General features: G+C 39.7%; 1 non-coding gene across 1 annotated transcript; it reads right to left on the bottom strand.

Moving 5' to 3' along the window:
* Positions 1–1,135: 1,135 nt before the first annotated feature.
* Positions 1,136–1,242, bottom strand: LOC145096463 (small nucleolar RNA R71). Its single transcript, XR_013703870.1, has one exon. It is a non-coding gene; the product is annotated as a small nucleolar RNA R71 (small nucleolar RNA).
* Positions 1,243–11,911: the final 10,669 nt, after the last annotated feature.

Below are 11,911 nucleotides of genomic sequence, written 5' to 3'. Positions count from 1 at the left end.
TAACTTAGATTAAATTAGTTTTTAGTTTAATTTGTCGTTCCCTGTGTTCGATACCCTGCTTATTTAGCTATACCACAATTGATAGGTTCACTGCCTTTTGTGTGTTATTTGATAATTAAAAGTAGGTTTAAAACTAAGTGAGTTTACACACATCAAGTTTTTGGCGCCGTTGCCGGGGAACGGTTCTAAAATTAATATTAAATTCTAGTTTAATCGATCCTTTGTGTGGGATTTATCTTACACAAAGTTATTTACAAAGCAAACCAGTAAGTAGATTTAGTTTTATTAGAATTCCGTTTTTAGAATAACTAGAATTTTTTTTCCAGTTTTTGCCTTGAACTCGCCGAGTGCACTCGTGCCGACTCGGCGAGTACATCGCTGTTTCAGTCTTTATTTTTTTATTTCATTTTTGTTCCTTTTACGCGTTTTGTTTCTTTTGTTTTGTTTGTTTTACAGTTGTTTCATGACCTGAGGATCTGATACACCTCTGGTCCCTCCTTTGGAAGACCCGGAATCCGCACTAAGAAGGAGCAAAGGAAAAGCCGTTGGAGAAACCGCAACTTCAAAGAACTCACCACTAAAGAATTTAAAGTCCGTTTTCAGCAAGAAAAGGAGCAGCAAATTAGGAGCATCCAGTGCCTCGTTAACAATTGAAGAACCAATTCAAGAAGATATCGAGTACGAGACCGAGGAAGAAGAAGAGCATACTTACGAGCACGAAACCGATTCCGAAGAAGAGTTAGCTATCACGATGGCTAACATCGATGAAGTCCCCATGGGGGAATGGAAGAAAAGGATGCGTGATGACACCGGGCCGGGGCTTGTGCAACCCGCAATTCCCGTGACCGCTGCATTCGAACTAAAAGGCCATATTCTCGCCCAACTCAAGGAGATTCCTTTCTACGGGAAGGATCATGAAGACGCTTACAAGCACTTGGGTGAAGTGAATGATGTGGCCGACTACTTCAATGTGCCTAATGTTCCACGTGAGACCCAACTTCTTCGCATGCTTCCTGTCACATTTAAAGGAGCTGCAAAAGATTGGTTAAAGTCACTTCCTCCGGGATCGGTCACCACATGGGCCAAGATGAAAGAAGAATTCATAGACCATTTCTGCCCGCCCTCCAAGATAGCCAAGCTTAAGAAAGCCATTGCCAACTTCGAGCAACAACCCGACGAATCTCTTTATGAAGCTTGGGAAAGGTACAAGAGCCTACTTAGGAATTGCCCACACCATGACCTTAATAGCCAACAAGAGGTCTCCATTTTCTATGATGGAGTCAGTCACCACAAGGCAATTACTAGATTCTCAAGGCCCGCTCACAAAGAAGGCACCCCCAGTAATTAAAGAATTAATTGAAGAATTCTCTAAGCACTCTAGAGAATACCATAATCCGAGAAATGAAGTAAGTCGTGGGGTAGTGAACGCGGCAAATGATAGCATGGCGGCGGTGATAACTAAGCTTGATAGTCTAGATCGAAGAATGACAAAAATGGATCAAGCAATCCATGCTATTAGAGTAGGATGCGAAAATTGTAGAGCGCCCCATCTCACAAAGGATTGTGATTTGGATGAGAATGGAAATAAGAAAGCTCAAGTTTTCTATTCGAGTGGTGATCGATATGATGAAAATTAGCGGAAACCTAAGAAGGATTGGCTACCATACGAGGAGTATAAGAAGGCAAAGGAGGAGAAATACAAGCAGAAGGAGAGGGGACTATACCAAAAGGAAGAACAGGTAGAAAAGAAAGCCGATTTAGAAGAGTTATTCACTAGATTCATAGCCACGTCCGAAAAAAGACACAGTGATCACGATGCTGCCATACACGAGACCAGAAACATGCTTAGGAATCAGCAAGCATCAATTCTCAACATTGAGAAACAGCTGGGGCAGCTTGCGCATCAAGTGAATGATAGAAGACCGGGTCAACTTCCGAGTATCACCGAACCCAATCCAAGAATGGAGAATATAAGTGTAATAACCTCCAGCAGTGAAGAAACATTCACAGAAGCACTGAAAATCTCCAAGAAGAAGGCATAAAAGGAAGAAGAATCGGATCCAGCAAAACCCAATCCGACTCGCCGAGTCACTCCAATGGACTCGACGAGTCCATGCGGGAATGATAAAACTGCCAGTTCTCTAAAGCCATATAATCCTCCTCTGCCATATCCAATCAAAGCCATGCCTGCAGAAAAAGTAAAAGCATACAGAACCTTCATGGAGCATGTTAAAGCTTTACAAGTCAATATGCCATTTGTGGAAACAATGCTCCAAACACCTAAATACTCCAACTTGCTTAAAAGCCTTTTTGCTGCTAGGAAGGATTTGGCTGAAGTCGCGGAAATATTGATGAATGAGCTGCCTGAAAAGAAGAGTGGTCCGGGAAATATGGTGATTCCGTGCCAATTTGGTAATGAAGTTTTTACCCGAGCATTAGCTGATTCAGGTGCAAGCATTAATTTGATGCCCTATTCATTCTTTAAGAAGCTGAATTTACCAGCACCAAGGCCGGTAAATATGAGGATCCATTTGGCGGACAAAACGATAATTCATCCACAAGGCGTTTGTGAGGATCTCCTTACCAAAGTGGACAAGTTTATTTTTCCAGTAGACTTCGTGGTGGTGGATATGGAAGAAGACCCCGAAATACCAATTATTTTGGAAGATCATTCTTAAACACCGCGTGTGCTCTAATTGATATATGTGAGTCTACATTGACATTGAGAGTGGGTGATGAGTCGGTGATGTTTAAAGCTATTCCAGAAGCCAAGCAAGAAGAAGAAAAGAGAGAAGAAATCTCATTTATCCAATTGGATGATGAGATATTACAAAAAGAGCTTGAAATTTTGCTAAAAGAAGATCCAAGCAAGTTTTTGCTACACTCTGAAGAAGGTGGAGATGCTAGCAAAGACTTGGAGGAGTTAGAAAAGCTACTGGAAGGAGCCAACTCAGAAAACACTCCAGAATTGATGGAACCCGATCAGACTCGCCGAGTCACCTTGATGGACTCGACGAATCCAGTCGAATTTGATAAAAACTTGGCCAATGTTGATCTGTTTGTTGATAGTTCTTCACATACCCTGGATTTAGTTACTAATTATGATTCTTTGGAAGAACAAACAGTAGAAGAAGGAAAAGGAATGGAAGTCCTAGACGCCGAGGTGGCATGCCTTGATACAATTTCATTTGGAGAAGGGTTGAACACAGAAAAGGATGAAGACATAAAGGGAAGAAGGGTGGAAGGTGATCGACCATTCACTACTAAACCTAAAGCACGAACCATTACAAAATATGAAGTGATTAAATTTAAAGAGAAGGAGGAACAAGAGAAGGTAAAGAAGAATGGGTTAAAAAAGAAAAAGAGAAAAAGAGAAGCCCAAGCAACTGAGGAGGATGCTGTGAAAAAGAAAAGAGATGAATTGAAAAGGGCTTACAAGAAAAAGATTCACGCTTACAAGACCAAGTATAAACCACAAAAAGTTAGGCGTGCATTCCCGATGCTCGAAGATGACGAAACGTAGACGGGAAGGAGTCTAGCTAATGACTCCTTAAAAAGAAGCGCTTGGCGGGAGGCAACCCGTTATATAGAGTTTGCTTTCTTTTACTTTTTAGTTTTTTTTAAATTTTTCCATAGTTTTTAAAATGTTAATTCTCCAATTCACCGGACATGTCTGCTTGAGAGTGTGCATGGGCTAAGTGTGGGGTGAAATGATTTTAAATAAATAACAAAATTTCGAAAATTATGAATTTCAGAAAAAGTTTGACTTCGTGACTAGACTCGCCGAGTCTGACTCCGACTCGACGAGTCGGTATTATTAAAAAAAATAATAATAATAATTTCGAAATTACTTTTACATCTGGTAACTAGGGTTTTAACCCTAAGAATCAGTTTTCACATACATACTCGCCGGGTGCCTCTCTCTCAACTTCCTCTCAAGCATTCATCTTTGTTCTTCAAGTTTTCTTCAAATCTCTCAAGATCAAACTCAAAAGGTAACAAATTTCTTCTTGATTTCTGTTAAGAACGTGATTATAAGGCCATCTATGGTAGCAATTGCATGAAAAATCCCATTTTTGAAAAGTAATGAATTTCTAGGGTTTTGATTTTTCATGATTTTTGTTGTTTTGAATGTTTATTTTGGCCTTAATACCTTAATAATGTATGCCTAGACAAAACCCTTGACGAAATTTCCAGGATTAATGGTCTAATTTTCATCGACCCGTCGACTGACTCGTGCAGTTTGCGCGACTTGCCGAGTCGTGCCTGGACTCGACGAGTCGAGTCGGGAAGCATATGCGAAGATTTTTTAATTATATTCTGTGTTTTCTGGGTTTTGGGTATTTGTTTTGCAGAAACCATGTTCAGAAGGGGGCAAAGTTCCAATGGCAACCAAGGGGATTTTCCGTGGCTAAATTTCCCTCAAATCGAGTCCGCTTCGACAATGCGGAAATGGAAGAAGAAGCTGGCTGATATTAAGAAGAAAGAGGTCTATGTGCCCAACCGGATAGATTGGGAATGGCTGCAGCATGTTCGCTATGAGGAGGAATTAGCTCCTTATCTTTTAAAGGAGTTTCATTATAATGGCGAAACAATGGTTTGTGACGGGTGGAGCCGGGTCTTCCGTATTCAAGAACCGGTTTATTTGGAGTTGTGCTTAGAGTTCTTTTCCACGGTGTCTTTTACCGGGGGAGTGGATGCTTTTCACCCAACAAGCTTCAGTTTCTGCCTTGGGGGAGAATTTCATCAATGCTCAGTGGTGGATCTTGCATGTCGATTAGGGGTTTATGACCAGCCCTTGGTCTCAACACCTATCTTTCGGGCCTTTTTGGCACAAGCACATACGGTATTTCCCGAAGGAGTTACAAGTGCGGGCTGGTGGAACACCATTGGTAATAAAATTTATATTCCAAAGTCGGCGCAAGAAGGGAGCATTCGATCCCCAACACATCGCCTCATTCATCATCTAATTTCATCCACCATCAACCAACGAAAGGATGATGACAAGGTTTCCAACCTTGATGTCTTTTTCCTATGGAGCATCATTACACCCGACGTTTTTTGCAACATTCCTTGGTGTCTTGCTTCATATCTTTCGGAGGGTGCGGTCAAGGATCGCAAGACTTCAAGAATAAATGGTGGGATGTTTGTCACCCGGTTGGCCAACTCATTCGGGTTGATGAACCGCGGTGCATGGAATTTCATGACGATGATCCCTACACCTCCTTTCAACCCAATTCTTTTCCGGAGAGCGAGAATCATTGAAGACTATGGTGGTGGCCATTATGCCATTCCAAATGAGGACCCGGTGGTTGGTCCCGAGGCGCCGGGAAGACGAGTTAGATCGAGGATAGAGCGGGAAGTGGAGGAGGAGCCACCGGTGATTCCGGTTGAGAATGAAGATGTACCAATGGATTGGTACAACGTGGAGATGAGGCGACTCCAAGATCAAATGGCGCGGGGCTTGAATTTTAGCAACCAATCTCATATCCGGCTTTTTGACCACTTTAACATTCCACACATTGATGGTGGTAACTTTCCATACATTCCAACATGGGAAGAAGTGATAAGTGCAAGAAGAAGTGGGGCTGGAGGAAGTGGAGTAGGGCTTGATGATGATGATGAGGAGGATTGATGTTTTGATGCATTTTTATTGAACAATTTTCAATTTTGTGTTTGTTTGTTTTATTTGGTTTGTTTGATGTTTTTTAAAACTTGCTTTTGATATTTAATTAATGTTTGATGCTTTGACAATTTTTCAGAATTGAATTAGGAGTGCTAGCTTCAAAAAGGGTTTAGAGTTCTAGAATCAAAGTGAGGAAGAGAGTCAAGAAAGGAGGAGCGTTAGAGTTAAAGTATTGAGTCCGGTCCTTAGAGATGTTGTCAAGGGAGTCTAGAAGTGAATAGAAAGTATAGAGAGTTTATTGGAAGCTGGATCAGATGCAGAATTATATTATTTTCATTTAGTGACCAACTCGTCGAGTGCACTAAACTGACTCGACGAGTCGCCCTTAATTCTCAACAATCCGAAGATTTCCCGAAGTGACTCGACGAGTCTGGTATATACTCGATGAGTCGTTTGGTTTCATGTCGAAGGGGCTGTTGATTTGATGCTGATTAGAGTACCACTTGACTATATATTCTTTCCATATTTGTTCTTGAAGATCTTACACTGTTATCCGCGTATTTGGAGTGACCCACACGAGACGAGACACCCAAGGCATGGATACCATGTCTAAAGTCAATTAAAGTTGGAGCTGAAAAGGAAGTGATCAACCTATCCACTGCTATCCCAGGGGAGTTTGTTCCAATTCCCTCTTTAGTTTTTTTTTTTTATGTTTTTGTCATACATAATATGCAATGAGGGCATTGCATCAAATAAGTGTGGGGTAGGGGGTTGGTTACATATTAGAAAATTTAGAGTCTTAATTTAGGCTAATTTTAAAATTTTGCATACCAAAAGTATTACTTAGGATCTAAATTAGAAAATTTTGGTAAAAGTAAAATTAGGACTCCATGTTAGAGTTGTGTTGATGATTGCATGAAAACCCAAATGTTTAGTTGAGCCTATATACGTTCTAGTGCATTTGTGGCTTCCTTATTCTAGTGAAATCATGGGACAAAAACACGACCCTGCTCGGCCCGAGGGATGCAATATGTTTAGCAGCCTAAACTTGAAATGTATCCAGGAAGATTGTTATCATTAGCCAATAAAGGTTGAGGTTGAGCGCCCCTGCTTAAGCATGTAGGGATTTGAGTGAAAAAAGAGAGGTACATGTTAAAAAAAGAGAGAATTACAAGAGAAATTGTATGAATTTTGGAGCAATTAAAGTGAAGATCAAAAGATCAAAATTCCAAGAAATCCAAAAAGTTGAAGATACCCGAAAATCAAACAACAAGGTGGTGAATTCAAAGAAATCAAAGATCAAATGTCAAAGAAGTGAAGAATTCCAAAGAGCTCCATAGTGGTATCAAAAACTTGTAATTTTAGATTATGTATGCTCAGGTTGCTCAATTAAAAACACCTTGAGGGTAAGAGGTTTTCTGCAGATGGATTCGGAGGGTTGCATAAAATGAGCATAGTTCGGGATGAGTGGGCAAATGTTTATGAGGATTGTGAGTATTTAGAATATGGGAGGTCTTTAGGAAAAATTTTAGACACAAATGCATGCGTTGCGGTCTTGGCATAATGGTTGGGTTAGATTGGAGTTGTTATATATGATTCTAATATGTTTAAAATTCAGTTTTGCTTGGGGGCAAGCAAAAGACAAGTGTGGGGTATTTTGATATGTGCATAATTAGTTCATATTAAGTATACATTTTTACTCATTTATTAGCTAAATTATTGCATATTATGGACAAAAGGTACTTAAAAGTGTTAAATTATGTTTTTCAGTCCAAAGATGAATCTCGGAAGCGAAAGGAAGCGGGAGAAACAGTTAGAAGATCAAGAATGGAATCAAGAAGAAAAACACTAAAAATGGCATCTACTCGGCGAGTCATATCGGCTACTCGGCGAGTCCAATCGAAGGATCGAGAAGATAATGACTCGGGATCCCAGAGAGTTATCACAATACGGGGAATGTGAGAGGGACTCGACGAGTCACCACATGACTCGACGAGTCGATTCGTATATTTAAAGATAATTCCACAGATCGATAAAGAGGAGTTCTGGGGACGATTCAGAAGTATTCTGCTACGATTGAGAAGCCAGAAAAACCCTAGAAGACGACGAAGGAAGCTAGAATTCAATTCCGGAGAGTAATTAAGGCAAAATTTCATCATTATACTTATTCTTTTGTTTATTCATCATGATTAAGCAACTTGACTTTGTTTGTTTGCTGTTATTTACTTTAATTATGAGCTAAAACCTTTAGACTTCTGTTTGGGGATACAAAGTTGACAATATGGTTTGATTGATTGGTAGGATTAATTCCAAGTTGGTGAATTTTTGTTATTTTAGCTTGCTAAAGAACCTTGTGTGTGAATGATAATTGATTTTCTGTTAATAGGAAGGTAATTAATTAGCATGAACATCTATTGATTATTGACCTCATATGTTATGTGATCACTATGCTATATGTCTAGGATTAATGAATATGAAACTAGAATTAATAAGAAAATTGAGTAAATTCATGTGCAAGCTTGTAAGATGACCATCAAACAAGAAGTTAATTAAAAGAATAAATTAGTTAACTATTGCAAGTCTAACTTAACCCGAATAATTAATCTAGTGAATACAATTAAATTAGACAATCGGCCACTGTTTAAGTTAGTTTATTTGCTAAGGATTAGGGTAGTGAATACGAATCTAATCACTTGAATGGTAACCAACGAAAGAATTAATCCATTGCACCATTACCTTGAAATCAACCATAGAGTTAACCAAGTTGAACTAAACAGAAGTTCCTTTCCAATTATTGAATCTAGTTAAGTCGTTATTTTCTAGTCTTAAATTAGTAATAGTTAGTAAGTTTCTAGTCTTGTAAAACTAGAGAAAAACCTCTACTTCTTAATTAACTTAGATTAAATTAGTTTTTAGTTTAATTTTCCGTTCCCTGTGTTCGATACCCTGCTTATTTAGCTATACCACAATTGATAGGTTCACTGCCTTTTGTGTGTTATTTGATAATTAAAAGTAGGTTTAAAACTAAGTGAGTTTACACACATCACAACTAACAAGTTTTCCATCCAGAAACTGACATCCCACAAAAGTGCTTTTGCGATCGAGACCACATCCACCAAGATCAACATCTGAATATGCTTGCACGAAGAATCCGGAGTTAGAAGGATACCAAATTTCGAGAGAGGTGATTCTTTTGAGGTATCAAAATATATTCTTAACCACATCTGATACCTAGCACAATAACAAAAAGCAAACATTATATCTAGACGACTCGATGTTAGATAAATTAAAGACCCACTCATCTGTCAATATAAAGTGATATATGTTGTCGCCTTGTCCAATGATGGTGTAAGCTTCGTTTCGAATGCCATTGGAACCCTGACCTTTAAATCACCCACCATTCTGAATTTCGCTAGCAAGGTCTTCGTGTAAGCTTCTTGGTTGATGAATATCCCCTCTGAACTCTGTCTTATGTTTAAGCCAAGGAAAAAGTTAAAAGGACCCATTGAGCTCATTTCAAATTTAGTTTCCATCAGTTTTTGGAATTCAACAGTTAATTTAGGATTAGTGGATCCACAAATGATGTCATCAACATAAATCTGAATGATCATTAAATGGTCACCATCTTTATTGCGAAAGAAGGTTGGGTTAACCGAACCTTGTTTAAATTTAGATTATTTCAGAAAACGAGTAAAGGTTTCATACCATGCCCTTGGAGCTTGTTTCAAACCATACATAGCCTTATCCAGTATATATAAATGATCTAGATACTTTTCATTAACAAACCCTGGTGGTTGTTCCACATAGACTGTTTCCTCTAATTTACCATTCGGAAATGCACACTTCACATCCATCTGAAAGACTTCAAAATTTTTGTGAGCGGTATATGCAAGAAAGATCCGAACAGATTTGAGTCTTGCAACCAGTACGAATGTCTCCTTGTAGTCTATACCTTTCTCTTGGCAGTATCCTTTCATAAATAATCGTGTTTTATTGCGAATCACATTTCCTTCCTTATCCATTTTCTTACGAAGAGGAGGTCAGGATTTCTTCAGATAACAAAAACAACAATTACTAAGATCGATAGATTCTATAAAAGACGTGAATCAAATAAAAAAACAATGAAGATCAAGTAGTGTCAAATGATTATATTGAATAGCTTTAGAAGAGTTCAACGTGAACTTCTCTGTGAAAGCTAGGTAGGGAGATACATTCGTTAACATTAAAAAGATACATGCATGCACATTAAATAGTCTAACCCTATAAAAGCATAATCACGGATGGACAGGTCCAAATCCGTATAAATGAGAATATTCTAGTACATATATTTGACACAATACTTTTATAACCCACCACATCAATGGGCATGTTATTGATAGATTGGTTGCCAGGTTCAAGGGTCGGAACTTGGTTGTTCAGACGGTTATTGGGATGGTCAGGGTAACCCAGGAACAGGAGATTGGTTTGGATAGGAAACTGGGGAAGAAGAAGTGGACTCATGGTCCGACTCAGCGATTTGAGTAGTTGGACGTTGCCATGGCTAGTGTTAGAGACCCGAGGGTTCGTGATGTTTGCACAAAGGATGAAGGGGCATAGGAGCATGTGCGCAACAAGTCTAAATGTAGCAGGTGCGGATGGAAGGGCCAACTCCACCAAGAATGCACTATGGAGGTAGAATTATGTCATCGTTGTCATCATCCTAGTCATATCAGGGCGAATTGCCCACACTTAGTTGTTGGGGCAGCTCAGGTTCCATCGTCGGTAGTTCGACAAGAAGAGGAGGTCAGTATTTCTTCAGATGCTATCGCATGTATATAATCTTTTGTTTTTCTCTCGATTATTATCCATATTTATATTGCTTTGAATTTTGATATCTTGTTGGGTACGGGTAAGCAATTGTCTCTGGGCCAGTTCTCTGTTTTTTCCTGGGTTATATCATCAAGAAGAATTATATGCCATTTTGCATGTTAAGAGTTATTCGTAGGTCGTATCTTGCTGAGTGGGATTCAGTTGTTTGGGTGCTTGTTTCCGTTCTTCATTGGGTTCAGTTCAAGGGTTTTGATTGAGATATCTCTAGTTGAATCAGCAGGATTAGTTATTCAGCAAAGTCAGAGTGCGGGCGTGATAACATTGTTCAGGTGGGATTTGCAGTCATCCACGACAGGACCTTTGGATCCAGTCACTACCGTTGCCAGGAAAAGAACGGCAACAAGAGCATGAAGGTGGCAACTGTATGATCTTGTTTGGTCATTGGAAGTGTCGGGGGAATTTTATTATAGCAAGGGTTAGTGTTGATTAGAAATTAGAGATTTTGCGGAGGATGGGGAGTTGGGGTGAAGATTCGCCAGTTCAGAGCAAGGTTTATGATCTTTGTCTCCAACATAAAGGATTTAAGGCTTTGGTGCGGTATCATGGGAAGTGATTGGGGTTATCGGACTTGCTAAAATTTTGGGGAGTGTTCACCCGGATTTTAATAGTTAGGCGGTTATCGAGATTGGCTAGTAATGGAATGCTAGTATTGGTAAGCGCAGATCATCGTCGGTTCATGTTATATAAAGGTAAGATGGGTTGGGAATCCATCATTTTTTGTGGGATGAGAGAGCTTCGAAGAGTCCAAGTAAGGGAGAATCGTTCAAAATTCTGGGAGATGGATCAGGTGTGGAACTAGGGTAAGTTTCACATCCCAGTCAGGAGGAGAGACGACTCAAGTAATTGTCTGGATTACAGTTGTGTAAGTTAGGAGTCCATGAAACTTCCAACAGCTGGTCGGTGCTTTCTTTGTGATGTGTAACAGGGTGGTGGATGGATCCAGGTTGAGTGTTGTGTTAGAGCCTCGCTGCATGTTCTTGTTTGATGAAGGCTTTGGGTCTGAAGAATGACATGAACACCTGATTGGAATTCAATTTGATGAGGGTTTGACTTAGGATGATTAGGGTTGAGATGGTATAGGTGTGGTAAGACCATGGTTGGTTTGATGTGTTGTAAGACTACGAGATAGCCGTAACATTCACTAGATTGGCAGATAGGATAAAATTGTTGTAAAGTTGCGATGGGATCGTAACGTTCACCAGTTTGAGGTAGTCTATCATTGTGGTGGTCATGTGTATAAAGGAGGATCATTTCCTGCCTTGGGCAGGACAGATAGGATTTTTGGATAACATTTCTCTGTCTTAGGAGGAAGACCATTGAGGTCCGAGGTGGGGTTGGGCCTATGTAGCTCTAGTAGGCATGGGAGCCATGGGTGAGGCTCGTGTGATTATGTCAATGCAGGTGGGGCCTGGTAGA

The sequence above is a fragment of the Lactuca serriola genome, chromosome 3, assembly GCF_051521515.1.
Source record: "Lactuca serriola cultivar US96UC23 chromosome 3, Lser_US96UC23_V15, whole genome shotgun sequence".
Classification (NCBI taxonomy): Eukaryota; Viridiplantae; Streptophyta; class Magnoliopsida; order Asterales; family Asteraceae; genus Lactuca; species Lactuca serriola.
This window is presented reverse-complemented; position numbering and strand designations above follow the sequence as displayed.